The sequence below is a fragment of the Puma concolor genome, chromosome F2, assembly GCF_028749965.1.
Source record: "Puma concolor isolate L17-30 chromosome F2, mPumCon1.1.hap2, whole genome shotgun sequence".
Taxonomy (NCBI): Eukaryota; Metazoa; Chordata; class Mammalia; order Carnivora; family Felidae; genus Puma; species Puma concolor.
Window position 1 is genome coordinate 43,697,157 of NC_141684.1, and position 12,662 is coordinate 43,709,818.

Below are 12,662 nucleotides of genomic sequence, written 5' to 3' on the forward strand. Positions count from 1 at the left end.
TAAATAGCACACTAGAGTCTTCTCATTTACTGTTCATATTTACTTGAAAAATTGAATATAAAAAGGAAAGAATTGTTAACTTTTTTGGAAACTTCAGAGGCATTGTAAACAAAGGACAGAAAACAGTTTGCAGGGTGTCTCGTCAATAGCTACGGTAATTATTTGGTAAGATAAAGATGCTGTAAGATACGAAATAAATAAACAATTGTGCTAATTTTCAGTAAACAGTATTATTTTGGGGTATCTGTTTCTCAAGCCTTCCATTGTTCAAAATTTTATCCCTCCCTCCTTTTGAATACCAGACTTAATGACTGAAGTGTTCACGACTGAATTTTCTTTTTTATGTAGCCTTCTCAAACCCCACCGTTCACATGCACTTGAAACATACATAATTAGAAAAGATGAGAGCCCAATTATTATCTTCTCTCCACCCCCTATCCTCACAGGTGCCTGGCTACTTCAAGAGTGCGAGCTAATCACAGGGAAGATTCATTCTCCGTTCAGCTGCCTCATTTGATCAACTCAAGCCTGAGTCCAACAAAAGTGGTGTATCTAATGAAACTAATTTTCATTTTCCCTCCTTAGTTTATGAAAGACTGAGAATGTGAAAGGACAAAAGAATAGAGTGAAGCATGACAGTTAGAAAATATTTTTCTCTGACCTTTTATTTGACCTTTTCTCTTCTTTTACTTAGTTATTGGGCTTCTTTATTTTCTTTCTCATTCTCTGGGGGTTGGCTTCCCCTACTTTCTTACTTTATGAGGAAAGAATTAAAAAACCCGTGGCCTGAGGGCTGGCATACCTGAGAGGCCTCCAGGTTCTGAGCTGTGGGATCAGAATGCTAGGCTCCACCAAGGAAACGGTCATTGGCACGGCCATCCCAGAGATCCAGGGGAGCCTTTGCATAAGGACAGAGGGAGGGGAGCAAAGTTAGAGCGTGTGAGTGCGTATAAAATTGTGTAATTGGATGTTTTTGCCGCACATATAATAATTATACATTTCTGCCCATTTTTCCTCTTAAAGGCTGCTATTATGTTACTCAAAATTCATTGCTTGGTAAAGCTGCAATTCACCTTTCTAATTCACCTGTTTGGTTTACTGTAACACAAAAGAGAAGAAATTGAGTAAGCCTTCACTCCGTTAGCACCAGAATCACAATAGAGTGATGTTGGAAAGAAAACAAGGACCTTGTGCCAGGCAGCTTTTAATTGCAAGTAACAGAAAATTTGAGTCCAGTTGACTTTTATTTTTATTTTTTTTAAAAAAATTTTTTTCAACGTTTTTTATTTATTTTTGGGACAGAGAGAGACAGAGCATGAACGGGGGAGGGGCAGAGAGAGAGGGAGACACAGAATCGGAAACAGGCTCCAGGCTCCGAGCCATCAGCCCAGAGCCTGACGCGGGGCTCGAACTCACGGACCGTGAGATTGTGACCTGGCTGAAGTCGGACGCTTAACCGACTGCGCCACCCAGGCGCCCCCCAGTTGACTTTTAAAAAGGCTGGGCAAGGGTGGGGTGCGGGTGTCTTATGTAAGTAAAATAAATCTCGCACTAGGTGAAGATTAATCTCATGGATCAACAATGACCTCCAAAGAACACATTTCTTCCCTTCTGTCTTCTCTGCCTTCCCTAACCATAAACTGGTTGCCCATAGCTGGTGGGAACTATTTGCTCCTTATTCATGTCTAACAGGAAAAAGCAGCGTCTAGCCTAAGTTCTCAGAAGTAAACTTAAGCCCTCGGTAGATGTATCCAAGCGTCTGATTGGTCCAATTGGTCACATTCTCTGAACCAATCACCGTGGCCAGGAGGATGGAACCTGAGTGGTGATTGGCTGAGCCAATCAGGACTCCCACACAGAGTGGGGGAGGAGTCGGTGCCTGTGCTGTAAGGGTGAGATACCAATGCCTGAATTATGAAAAACCCAAGCAAAAGGGTGAATGGACTCTGTGAGGTTCAAGGTAGAACATACTCACCTCAGAGCTGAAAGTAGGATGAGTTGCACAATTCTTAAAAAGGCCCTCACAAAATGAATGATACAGTAAACATTAGTTCTGTAACACTAAAAAATTCTAACAGGGGCGCCTGGGTGGCTCAGTAGGTTGAGCGTCTGAGTTCGGCTCGGGTCCCCATCTCACAGCTCTTGGGTTTGAGCCCCGCTTGGGGCTCTGTGCTGATAGCTCAGGGCCTGAAGCCTGCTTTGGATTCTCTCTCTCTCTCTCTCTCTCTCTCTGCGCCCCTCCCCTACTGGCACTCACTCTGTCTCTCTCTCTCTCAAGAATAAATAAACATTAAAAAAATTTTTTTTAAATTCTAGTCATATGGGTTTTACATATGTAAAATAAATCTTTACATAAGATGAGTTTAATATATGCACAGTGAATATATGTGTGTGTGTGTGTGTGTGTGTGTGTGTTTTGTGTATTATGGCGTTTTTTGAGGTCTTAAACAACACTTCTGACTAGGGAGAGACTGTCCCTCCCTAGATTAGCCAGTTCTTAGAAATGGCAAAAGCATGCCTTTGATTAGCAGATTAACCAATCTAGAGCCACACCTCATATGTCTGGTCCATACTCTCTAGGAGGCAATAGTTCTCTGCCTTCATCATTCTAGGGTCTGGAGAGCCTGGGTGGCTCAGTTGGTTGAGCGTCCAACTTCGGCTCAGGTGCTGACAGCTCAGAGCCTGGAGCTTGCTTGGCATTCTGTGTCTCCCTCTCTTTCTGCCCCTCCCCCGCTCATGCCCTGTCTCTCTGTGTCTCTCAAAAAATGAATACAAATTAAAAAAAAAAAATCATCCTGGGGTCAGGTACCAGGCACCTAGGGACCACTCTTACAGTTTAGAGTTTGTTGAAATTATTCAAACTGGACCTTAACCTGATTGCCCTGCCTTGTCTTTCCTGCAGAAACCCCAATAAAGGCTCTTGCTTCTGCTTTCCCCTTGCTTCTGTCACCCGACCAAAACATGATGCTTCCCTTCGGAGCCTGCCTGGCATGGAGGGACCTCTCCCTAGGTTCTATGACTGTAATTAACTTTGTTTTCCTAAGACTCTCCTGTGTCTCCTCCTGTGGTTGCACTTGACTGACCATCATGTAAGAAAACACAGAATAGCGAATGAGTAGACTGGTTTTATATCTCAAAAAGAATAGACATTCAGGTAAATGGATTGTATGAGAATGACATTTTACCCAGTTATCTACAAATTGTGTAATGGCTGGTCATGGCATCCCTGTAATGAAGACTAGTCTATGGTATGAATTATCCAGGAGGGACTGAGGACAGCAGGCTTGGTGGGGCCTTCTAACATAGACCTACAACAGTGCTGACTTTAACACAGCCCAGGGCCCCCTTTGTACATCACATAGAAAGTTCTAGATATTGAAGACGTCAAAAGATTTTCAGCTTAAACAACGATTTCCCCATTGTAGTAAGTGGAGTGTGTGAATCTTACTCTACAAATCTAAAACACAAGAACAATCACATTCTTCTATTTTCTTTAAACCGAACTAAATTTCATTTCTTCAGTGATGACAGAGAATGTAATCTTAGATATTAACAAGATTATCCATTTTCATTTTCCTTCTCCTTCTCCTGACTTTTCTTCTACCTTTACCTCTATCTCTTTTCCACAAGCATAGTCTCTTCAAATTAGTCAGTCTTCCAGAATTCATATCCCAGTAAATTTTTCTTATATTTTGAAATAAAGACCTTCAATGCAGTAATAGAGTGTAGGACCTGACTTTAGGTCCTACACTGACTTCATTCAAAAGGAAAAGAGGAAATTCAATGAGGATAAAACACAAATTAATAATTCAAATCATCTTGCCACATATTACCTGGCGATACATTCTATGAACAGTTTACTAGTTTCAAGTTTCCTGTAATTTTATATTGTCCCCCTCCCCCCAACAAAATAACACCAGAAAACACTAGAGTAGATTGTCAGGGGAACATGTGCAAAATTCTTCCCTGGAGATCTTTATGAGAAGCCTGAAAACTTCCTATCCTGGAGAGTTTTGGAGGTGTTTTTAAGCTTTCTGCTTCTCTCAGCCCACAGGCCTTTATCTGTGCTGACCACACGCTCTGTGAGGAGCGTTTCCCCACGTTCCCTCTCCTGTCTTTACCTAGTTAATGATCCTAGCACCTTCTGTGCTTTTGCTTTAGAGCACATAGAATATGCAAATACAATTTGTATCATATGTCATCAGTCTACCTTCCCTGCCAGACAGTCAGACTCATGTGACCAATGACTACATTCTATCTCAGATTCTGGCACAGCGCCTGTTATAAAAGAAGTGTTACATTAGTGTTTATCAAGCAAATGAATGTCTTTACGTGGTAGGAAGAAAACTGCTTAGAAAGACAAAAGGGAGAAAAACTTTTTGGAGTGCCTAGCACCATGCCAGGCTTTTTGTTCTCACTGTGACTTGAAATGATAGATGCGTGATCGCCATTTTGCAGGTGAGGAAACTGAAGCTTCAGAGATCATTTAACCTACTTGAGATCGCAGTCAGTGGGTGCTGGGAATATCTGGCTTCAACTCTTAGTATGTTTTTCCGTGGTCCCATGATTTGTGTGTTCCATCCGCAGGCCTCCAGAACAGTGAAAGTGAAAAATGAGAAGTATTAAAAGGAATATTAGAAGGAATAGACAGAAAAGGAATCATTCTCATAAAAAGGAATAAGGAAAAAACACTTAGACAAGTACTGAAACCTAAAGACAGCTGTCACTTTTTCTGCCGACCTGCTGCCTCCCCACCCCCCCAGTGGATTGGAAACCAGCAGTGAATCTAGATCTCCACAGAGGATACACATGTATGCAGCAGGAAGTTCAAGGTTCTCTGATGGCTGGTGTGCTTATTACAGCAATCAGAGGACCATTCACGATGCTGACGCTCTGAACTCAGTCAGAGATTTACTTTCAGTCCATGAAAGTAATTTTACGGGGATGGCTTTTCTCCAGTTGTGCTCTGTGGAAAGTATAGCACAGAGTGAGGTTCACGGCCATTGCAGGGCTAGCCAGCCTTATGGGGATTACCACGCTCAAGCACATGGGCATTATGGCCCCTGGCACTGGTTCTCCAGGGTTTGTGCAAAGTTCTCCCTACTTTAGGTCTGCTTCGCCTTTCCAGAAAACAAAAGGATCATTTTTAGCGGGTGCCCTTGTCAGCTGTTTCTCTAAGAATAGGGCCTTTGATAACATCCAGAAAAAAAGTAATTGTGCCACCGCCCCTGCTTCATTTACATAACTGAGATTGATGAGAAGGGAAGGAAAGTGTTTACAGTGCAGGAAGATAGGAATTTCGGGATTAAGTAGGAAGCAAACCGAAATGAGCTGTCTGGGGTAATTATGAAACACATACTTCATATGTTTTCATTAGATATTGCTATTATACTACACAAGGCAAAGGAGTTTGATTAAACTACAGTTCAGTATATAAATGTATGCATAAATTACAGGGAAAGCAGTTACTTCATTACATTCCAAGAACTCTTCAGGGACATTAAATAAGTAGAAATTTAGCCATTAGGTATACTGCCTTAGAATAAAACTGTGGTCAGGCGAGGAGCATGGAGGCACAAAACAGGTGAAAAGTGTGCACACAAAGCACAGCCAAGAAAACTGGACGATCATGGATTAAACAAAGTGAAAGCCAAGGTGGCAATATGGTGCACCTTATAAGAAGCCGTAAGAACTTTGTAGCTGTTGTTGAAATCTATTGAAAAATAATTTCCTTAAAATCGTCTTTGCCTACATTATATAAAATATTTTACCAATTCCCATCTGTGTCTTGTACGCCGTTTGTACTTTTTTGACTGCCAAAGACAAAGAGAATGGCTTCTCATTGTGTCAAAGATCTCAAAGGGCAAAGATGTCAGGGCATCTTTGAGAAAGCATCTGGGAGCTACTGTTATTCCTCAGGTAGCCAGAAGCAATAGCCATCGGTTCATCTTCCCTGGATAGTTCTTTGTCCATGAACCACAAGATCATTTGGTCCTTTGGAGGCTCTCTGAGTCTTGCCTTGGACTAAAGTCGAAGGAAAAATGGGTTTCTTCTGGCCCCTATCATGAGCATTCCCTTTCCTCCTCAAACACTTATTGCTAAACATTTTCTTTAGTCAGCCACTGTGTCAAAGTGAACTGATATATTATACTCACTCGACAAATATTCCTTCCACAAATACTTGCCTTCTAAGTGAAAGACAATGTTTTACTTTCCTAGGGCCACTGTAACAAATTATCACAAACTTGGTAGCTGAAGACAAAGAAATTTATTGTCTCACAGTTTTTGGTGGCCAGAAATCCAAAATCAAGGTGTTAACAGGTTGGTTCCCTTTGAAAGATGTGAGGAAGAGACTGTCTCATTGCTTTCTTTTAGCTGCTGGTAGTTGATGGCAATCGTTGATACTCCTTGGCTCACGACAACTCTATCTCTGTCTTGACAGTGCTTTCTTCTTTACATCTTTGGGTCTTCTCCTTTTTCCGTGCCTTGAAAGGATAGTCTCACTGGCTTTAGGGCCCACTGTAATCCAGGTTTATCTCATCTTGAAGCTTGTCTTAATTATATCTGAAAGGACCCTTACTCCAAGTAAGGTCATTTTCTGAGGTTTTGAATGAACATGAATTTTTAGGAAACACTATCAAACCCATTACACAGATTAAATTGGATTTGGCTTCAGAAGTTATCAGAGCTTTAGAGATCACAATTCAGAGCTTATTTAAGGTCCCACAGATGTCTACCATGTTAGCTAGCACATGAGGAAAGTCCTGATTGAGGCTCAAGACGTTTGGCCAAATCCTCAGAGCAAGGTCTTCAAACTGGGTCCAGGGGAATTCCAGGTTTTGGAAGAGGCATCTAGGGATAGAGGTAGGACAGTTTGGGAACCTCTATATAAATGATATTTTAACTAGAGCAAATTGGCCTTTTCCTGTTTCATATATGGTGGTTTCATGTAAAAGTTTATTTGTAAAAGAGAATCCACTTCATCGATGATTGAAAATTAGTGGCCAAGAATTCCATGTTCACACACATATTTTTTTCAAAAGTGGTTCCAAGGAGGAAAGCACATTACAGGTTTCAAAATGTGGCACAAAACTGACTGTATCACCTCCCAAGTATCTGAGTGATGGCTCACAGGGCTAGTACATTTCAAGAAAAGAGGTGGCTGTCAGGGAAGGTCTAGACCCTAATGTGCTCCTTGGATGAGCGACCTCTTTTTAGCACTTTTGAAACCAGAAGCTTCAAATAGGACTGTAGACTATATTCTGAGAACAGAGCAAAGCATTGCATAAAAGGCTCCTCCCTGAATGCTTAGGGTGTGAATGCTCCCAGCTTAGAGCCAGGCTCATTCATTGCCCTCACGCTGGCACCTGGCTAGTAAGCATGAATCCTATTGGGTTGAGAGAAGCAGACTTGGGTTGAGGTACAGTGGTGATTATTCGGGGAGTTGGGGAAAGCTTCTTTCACTCACATTCAGGCTTCTAAGCCCTTCAGCACCCCCAGAGCAGCGAGACTGTTGAAATTACAGAGGCTTTCTGGACTCTCACATCTGTTTATGAATAACCCCAAACCCTAAGCTAAGCAAATCTATTTAACTCAATGTAATTATAAATATGAGCCTTTATTATTCAAATGACTTCTTCATATGCCAGGAAAACCACCTTGCAAAGCTTATTAGGAACCACAGAACAGAAATCTTTGTTCGCAGAAATGGCAGATGTCTTAAAGCAAAACAAAGCAAAATAATAATAAAATACTCAACCTCCCCCAAATGGCAGCTTTTTATGCTAGATGAAGAATAGATATTTGACCTCCAAACCAGTAAGATGTCTGGAAGGGAAATAATGGTTGTTTGGCCACTTGCTGCTTCATTTTGATTAACAGGCTTCTACTTCTGTTGGTTTGGGATGCTCATTATGAAGTATTTCCTCTGAGATCATGCGGAGTCACCTCTGAAGGTCCCTTCCCTCCACTCTCTCCACCTCCTTCCCCACTCCACTATTACTACCAAATAAAGAGTAATTCTAGATTTTACATTCTCTGACATTACTTTGATCTTAAGGGCATGCTGGACGCTCATTTTGTAGTTGCTAATCAGTTTTGTTGCCTTGACTTAAATTTGTTTCTTTGGAGATGGGACTGGAAAAGAGGGGGAAAGTGCATGCTTTCATCAAAGCACTCTCTGTTTAGGGTGCTTTTAACCAGGAGCATGGGTGGTTTGGTCAAGGGAGTACGTGAGAGTGATGGCACAGAGATGAGGGCTCATGTCAACAAGTGGGGTGCTGGGGTCACTTTCTTCAGGGAAAGTCCAGGTAACTGGTGAAAGGCACAGCCTCTGCGTAAAATTCACCTGTCACTGATTAGCAGGTGACATAAGGCAAGGTCCTAGACTCTCAGTTGTGAAAATTATATAGATCTATGCGTGAAGTCTTTGGACCTGCACCTTTGTAAATGTCAGGTATGAAACAAGTCAGACAAGGGCACTTTCTTCGTGGTCTCCATGATCAACCAATTCATGGGTTAATTTCAGATGCTGTGTGAAATAAATAAGAAACAGGAAAGGGGCAAAAGCCTAGTTAGAGAAAAGAACTTGACATGAGAGGATTAGAAATGAAAGTGCATAGTTACTGGAGTCCAGGCAGGAGGGGTGGTGATGGGAGATTAGATGAGGGAGGCAGGTAGGGGACACATCATGCGGGGGCCCTGCAGGCCACATAAGGGAATTAGATTCTCCCTAAATGTAGTGAGAATCCCCTGGAAATGACATCAGGAGATTTATGCTTTAAGGAGATCCTTGGTTTATTGGGTGGATTATGAACTTCAGAAAGAACCAGGAAGGTCAGTTAGGGCGTCAGTGTCATAGGAACAGCACAGGGTTTACAACTGGAACATCTATGTTTGATAGCAGTGTGGTCATGAGTAAGCTTCCTGAGACGTACTTTTCTCATTCGCAAACATGGGAAACAGTAATACTTACTTTTCAGGGGTGCTTTGAAGATGAAATAAGATGATATATATGGAAATGCTTGGCGAACTGTAACAGTAGACAAAAAACCAGTTCTTAAAAATGTTTCTATGCCTGTTATCTAAAACTGTGTTTTTCGATATATGGTTCTCATGCCATCTGCATCAGAATCACCTGAGGTCCTTATTAAAAGCACAGAGGTCTTAGTTCGGAATTCTAAATCTCTGCCCACTTTTTCTAATCCCCAGTATTGTCCTGACTGATGCATTGCAGCGTGGTGATGAAGAGTGTGCAGGCTGGGGCAGGACAGCCTGTTTTCAAATTCTGGCTCTGCCTTGACAAGTTTCTTTACTTCTGTGCCTCACAGCCTCATCTGTAAAATGGGAATGATTAATTGGAGCCCTTCTTTTATTGGATTTTGAAAAGGCAAGTGAATTAGTACATATAAAGGACTTAGAATAGAGATCAACTTACGGTAAACACTAAATGAACGCCAGCCACTGTTACTGCCCAGGAGGGGCCTGATGGGGTGCAGATGTTAGTGTTGGACACAACCACTGAAGACTAATCTTTTGACATGCAAAGACACAGTCCTTGTTTGTGAGGTGTTCCCAGGCTTGCAGAGGTGATAGACATACAAGCATATAGATACATTGCAATGTCATAATTGGATAACAGAAAATTCATGCTGGTGAACTTGGGTTTTAATGTGCATTCCATGATGATCTCTCTCTCTCTCTTTCTCTCTCTCTCTTTAAGGCCCAGTTTACTATTCTTCTATCTTTAGAACTGTTAAACCTGGCTAGCTTAAATGTCAGTTAAAATAGTATTTAAATATTTGGTTCTGAGATAGGAACTTTGGAGAAGAAAAATAACTACAAAAGCTTTATTTCCTTTACTTTTCTCATAGGCCCCTCCTGGTTTGTGTTCCAGTAAACATTTATATTTATAGCTCATTGAATAAGCTTGCTTCAGCTTTAAAGAATTCAGTGCAGCCTGGCTTGGGATATGGAAATGCTAGGAGAGCTGAGAGCATGAGGAGCAAGCCGAGTATAAAATGAAATCTTGGATAAAGGATCTTTAAAAGTTTTTGCTTTAGGTGTAGACCTTTTAATTTGGTCTTGGGTCTTTGATGTATTCCATGAAATAATTTATTAAGTTCTCATTATATGAATATATATACAACTTTACATGATTTCCAGGGGTTGTAGCATACACAAAAATGCAATGTATGTACCAAGTGGGCTATGGTGGGGCAAGGGCCATGAATACTGTAGCCATTTAGAAAAGGAAGAGAGTCAGGGGCAGCTTCATAAAGGATATGGTTCTTCAACTGAGCCTGGGAAGAAGTCTAAGAAAAAATAAATTGACAAAGAGATATTCTAGTACTTGATAAGTATAGGGTACTTAACCAAAATAAATCACTTTCCTTTATAAGACCCATCATAGGATAGAACATTTTTGAAGCTATAACATAGTTCTGGAACTGATTCTTTCATCTTGGACAAATCATATTATATGCTTATTATTTACTTTCTAGGTTTTACAGGGACAACACACATTGGCATCAGGAATGTTGGTTCCAGAAGACCGCTTGAGAATTAAATATGTGCTCTACTGTGTCAGTGTCACCTAGGTAGGTTACATGAACTTTCCTGACTCTCATTTTTTCTAACTTTAAAAATGAGAGTAATAATAGTACTTGCTTCATGGATTTTTTTTTAACTGGTGAGTGTATTGATGGCATATTTGGACATAGGCTTGAGTAGAAGTTATGATCAGATCAATACAAATGTTTTCATTATATTTAGGAGCTCTACTTAAGAGAAAAAGTGGAAGAGGAGAAGAAGTGGATTACATTTTTAAAATTATCATCAACATAAATTGAGTCTCAGGTAAGTAAACGCCTTCACAGATGTGCATACTGAGTGTTCATTCAGCCAACCCAGAAAAAATATGAAGAAGGCTCCTATAGCACCATACTTATACTTTCCAAATGTGGTTCATGGATATCTAGATCACGTCCACCTCTTCACTGCCATTTTAATCCTTGCTTAGTCTCATTTCCATCCACATCTACTGTGGAAGGCTCTCAGAGGTCACCAGTGCCCTTTGAAAAACCAAGTCCCTTTTGACCTTGTACAGCACTTGACATAATTGTCCATTTCTCTGAAATGGTCTCTGATGTGGGCTTCCTTGATGCGGTACAATTGGCCTATAGACTTTTTCCTAAAGTTTGGCTATTCATATAACACTATCTTTTTTTTTTTTTTTCCATTTCTGCACTCTGCCTACACTGTGATTTAATCAATAATTTTCTTTACATGCTCACTTTTTATAAACTGACCTAGATCTATGTAATAATTATGAAAAAAACAATGCTGATACTACAGCAGAAAAACCAGCATCAATTGCCATAAACAGAGGATGGATATTAAGATAAACAGGATTTGAACAAAACAGATTCTTCAATTCTGGACACATTCTCTGCTAAAAACTTTGATCCTGAAATGCTCACTCTTTTTTTGTTACATAGGGATGCTAATGATTCTCAAAGAGGTGTTTCAACTCTTAGTGCCTAGTGGAAAGTTTCTCCTTAATGTGATCCTAAGGATGGAATAGTGTTCTCTCCCTATAGTTAAATATTACACAAAATCAAATCTGTGTACTCTTTAAAATATGTTTTAACCACTAGTCGTCCTGACCTCACACTTCAGGAAACACAAGCATATAGAATGAAACATAAATCCCTTAGCCTGGTGTGTGGGCCAAAATTAGATCTTAATTCTTTTCTTGAGCATTGCAGTTATCTTTCAGCATACACCCCATCCTGAAGTGAAATTGAACCACTACCTTCATACACATATCTGGAACTTCCCATATCTTGCTTATACTTTTGCTCTACTTAGAATGCTACCTCAAATGTTCCATTCTCCACCTATTCTCAAATGCTGCTTAAAACCTTTCTTGATTTCCTAACTTGAAGTATTTGCTTTTTCTAAGTTTCAAGAACTTAGGTTTCCCTTGGGCTATCTCATCATTAAACTCATCACTCAATATTGTAATTATCATCTGCATTTTTCTCTGGTAGGGCAGGCTGCATTCCTTAGAGACTTACTTATATTTACTCATCCCCAGCAACTAGCAGATGGAATAGTACATAGTAGGCACTTAGAAAATCTCCACAGAATTGCATAATTGGGTTGGGTTTAGGCAAACCTGGCTTATAGTAATTAACTTTCTGCAGTATGATAGAAAGGAAACTTACCTGGAAATTAGGAAAGCTGAATTTTCACTGTGAAACTGAGTGTCAATGGACAATCAATTTCCCTGACCATTCTTCATAATATCACATCTGTCTCTGTTTAGATAGAAGAACAAAAGTTTAGGCACTGGTACTTAAAAGGGCTGGAAAGAATGCCACTGAGGTAGGAAGGAAGGCTGTCTAGAGTTCCAAAGGTAAATCCTGCCCTAAGAGGTCATTGGTCATGACTTGTCCTGAGTACCCAAGGCTCTTTGTGGCCGATAACTCCTTTATAAGAATAAGGGAATTATACACTCTTTCTTAAGAGACAAAACACATGTACTCTGGACTGCATTTTTCATTCTTTTTTTTTTTTTCAATGTTTTTTATTTATTTTTGGGACAGAGAGAGACAGAGCATGAACGGGGGAGGGGCAGAGAGAGAGGGAGACACAGA

General features: G+C 40.5%; 2 long non-coding RNA genes across 2 annotated transcripts; one reads left to right on the forward strand and one right to left on the reverse strand.

The window, feature by feature from the left end:
* The first annotated feature begins 471 nt into the window (after positions 1–471).
* Positions 472–10,859, forward strand: LOC147571991 (uncharacterized). The gene is made up of 3 exons (XR_015246877.1): positions 472–543; positions 10,503–10,598; positions 10,774–10,859. It is a non-coding gene; the product is annotated as an uncharacterized LOC147571991 (long non-coding RNA).
* On the reverse strand, positions 10,033–12,435 carry LOC147571992 (uncharacterized). Its single transcript, XR_015246878.1, has 2 exons — positions 12,231–12,435; positions 10,033–10,313 (listed from the first exon to the last, which is right to left on the reverse strand). It is a non-coding gene; the product is annotated as an uncharacterized LOC147571992 (long non-coding RNA).
* Positions 12,436–12,662: the final 227 nt, after the last annotated feature.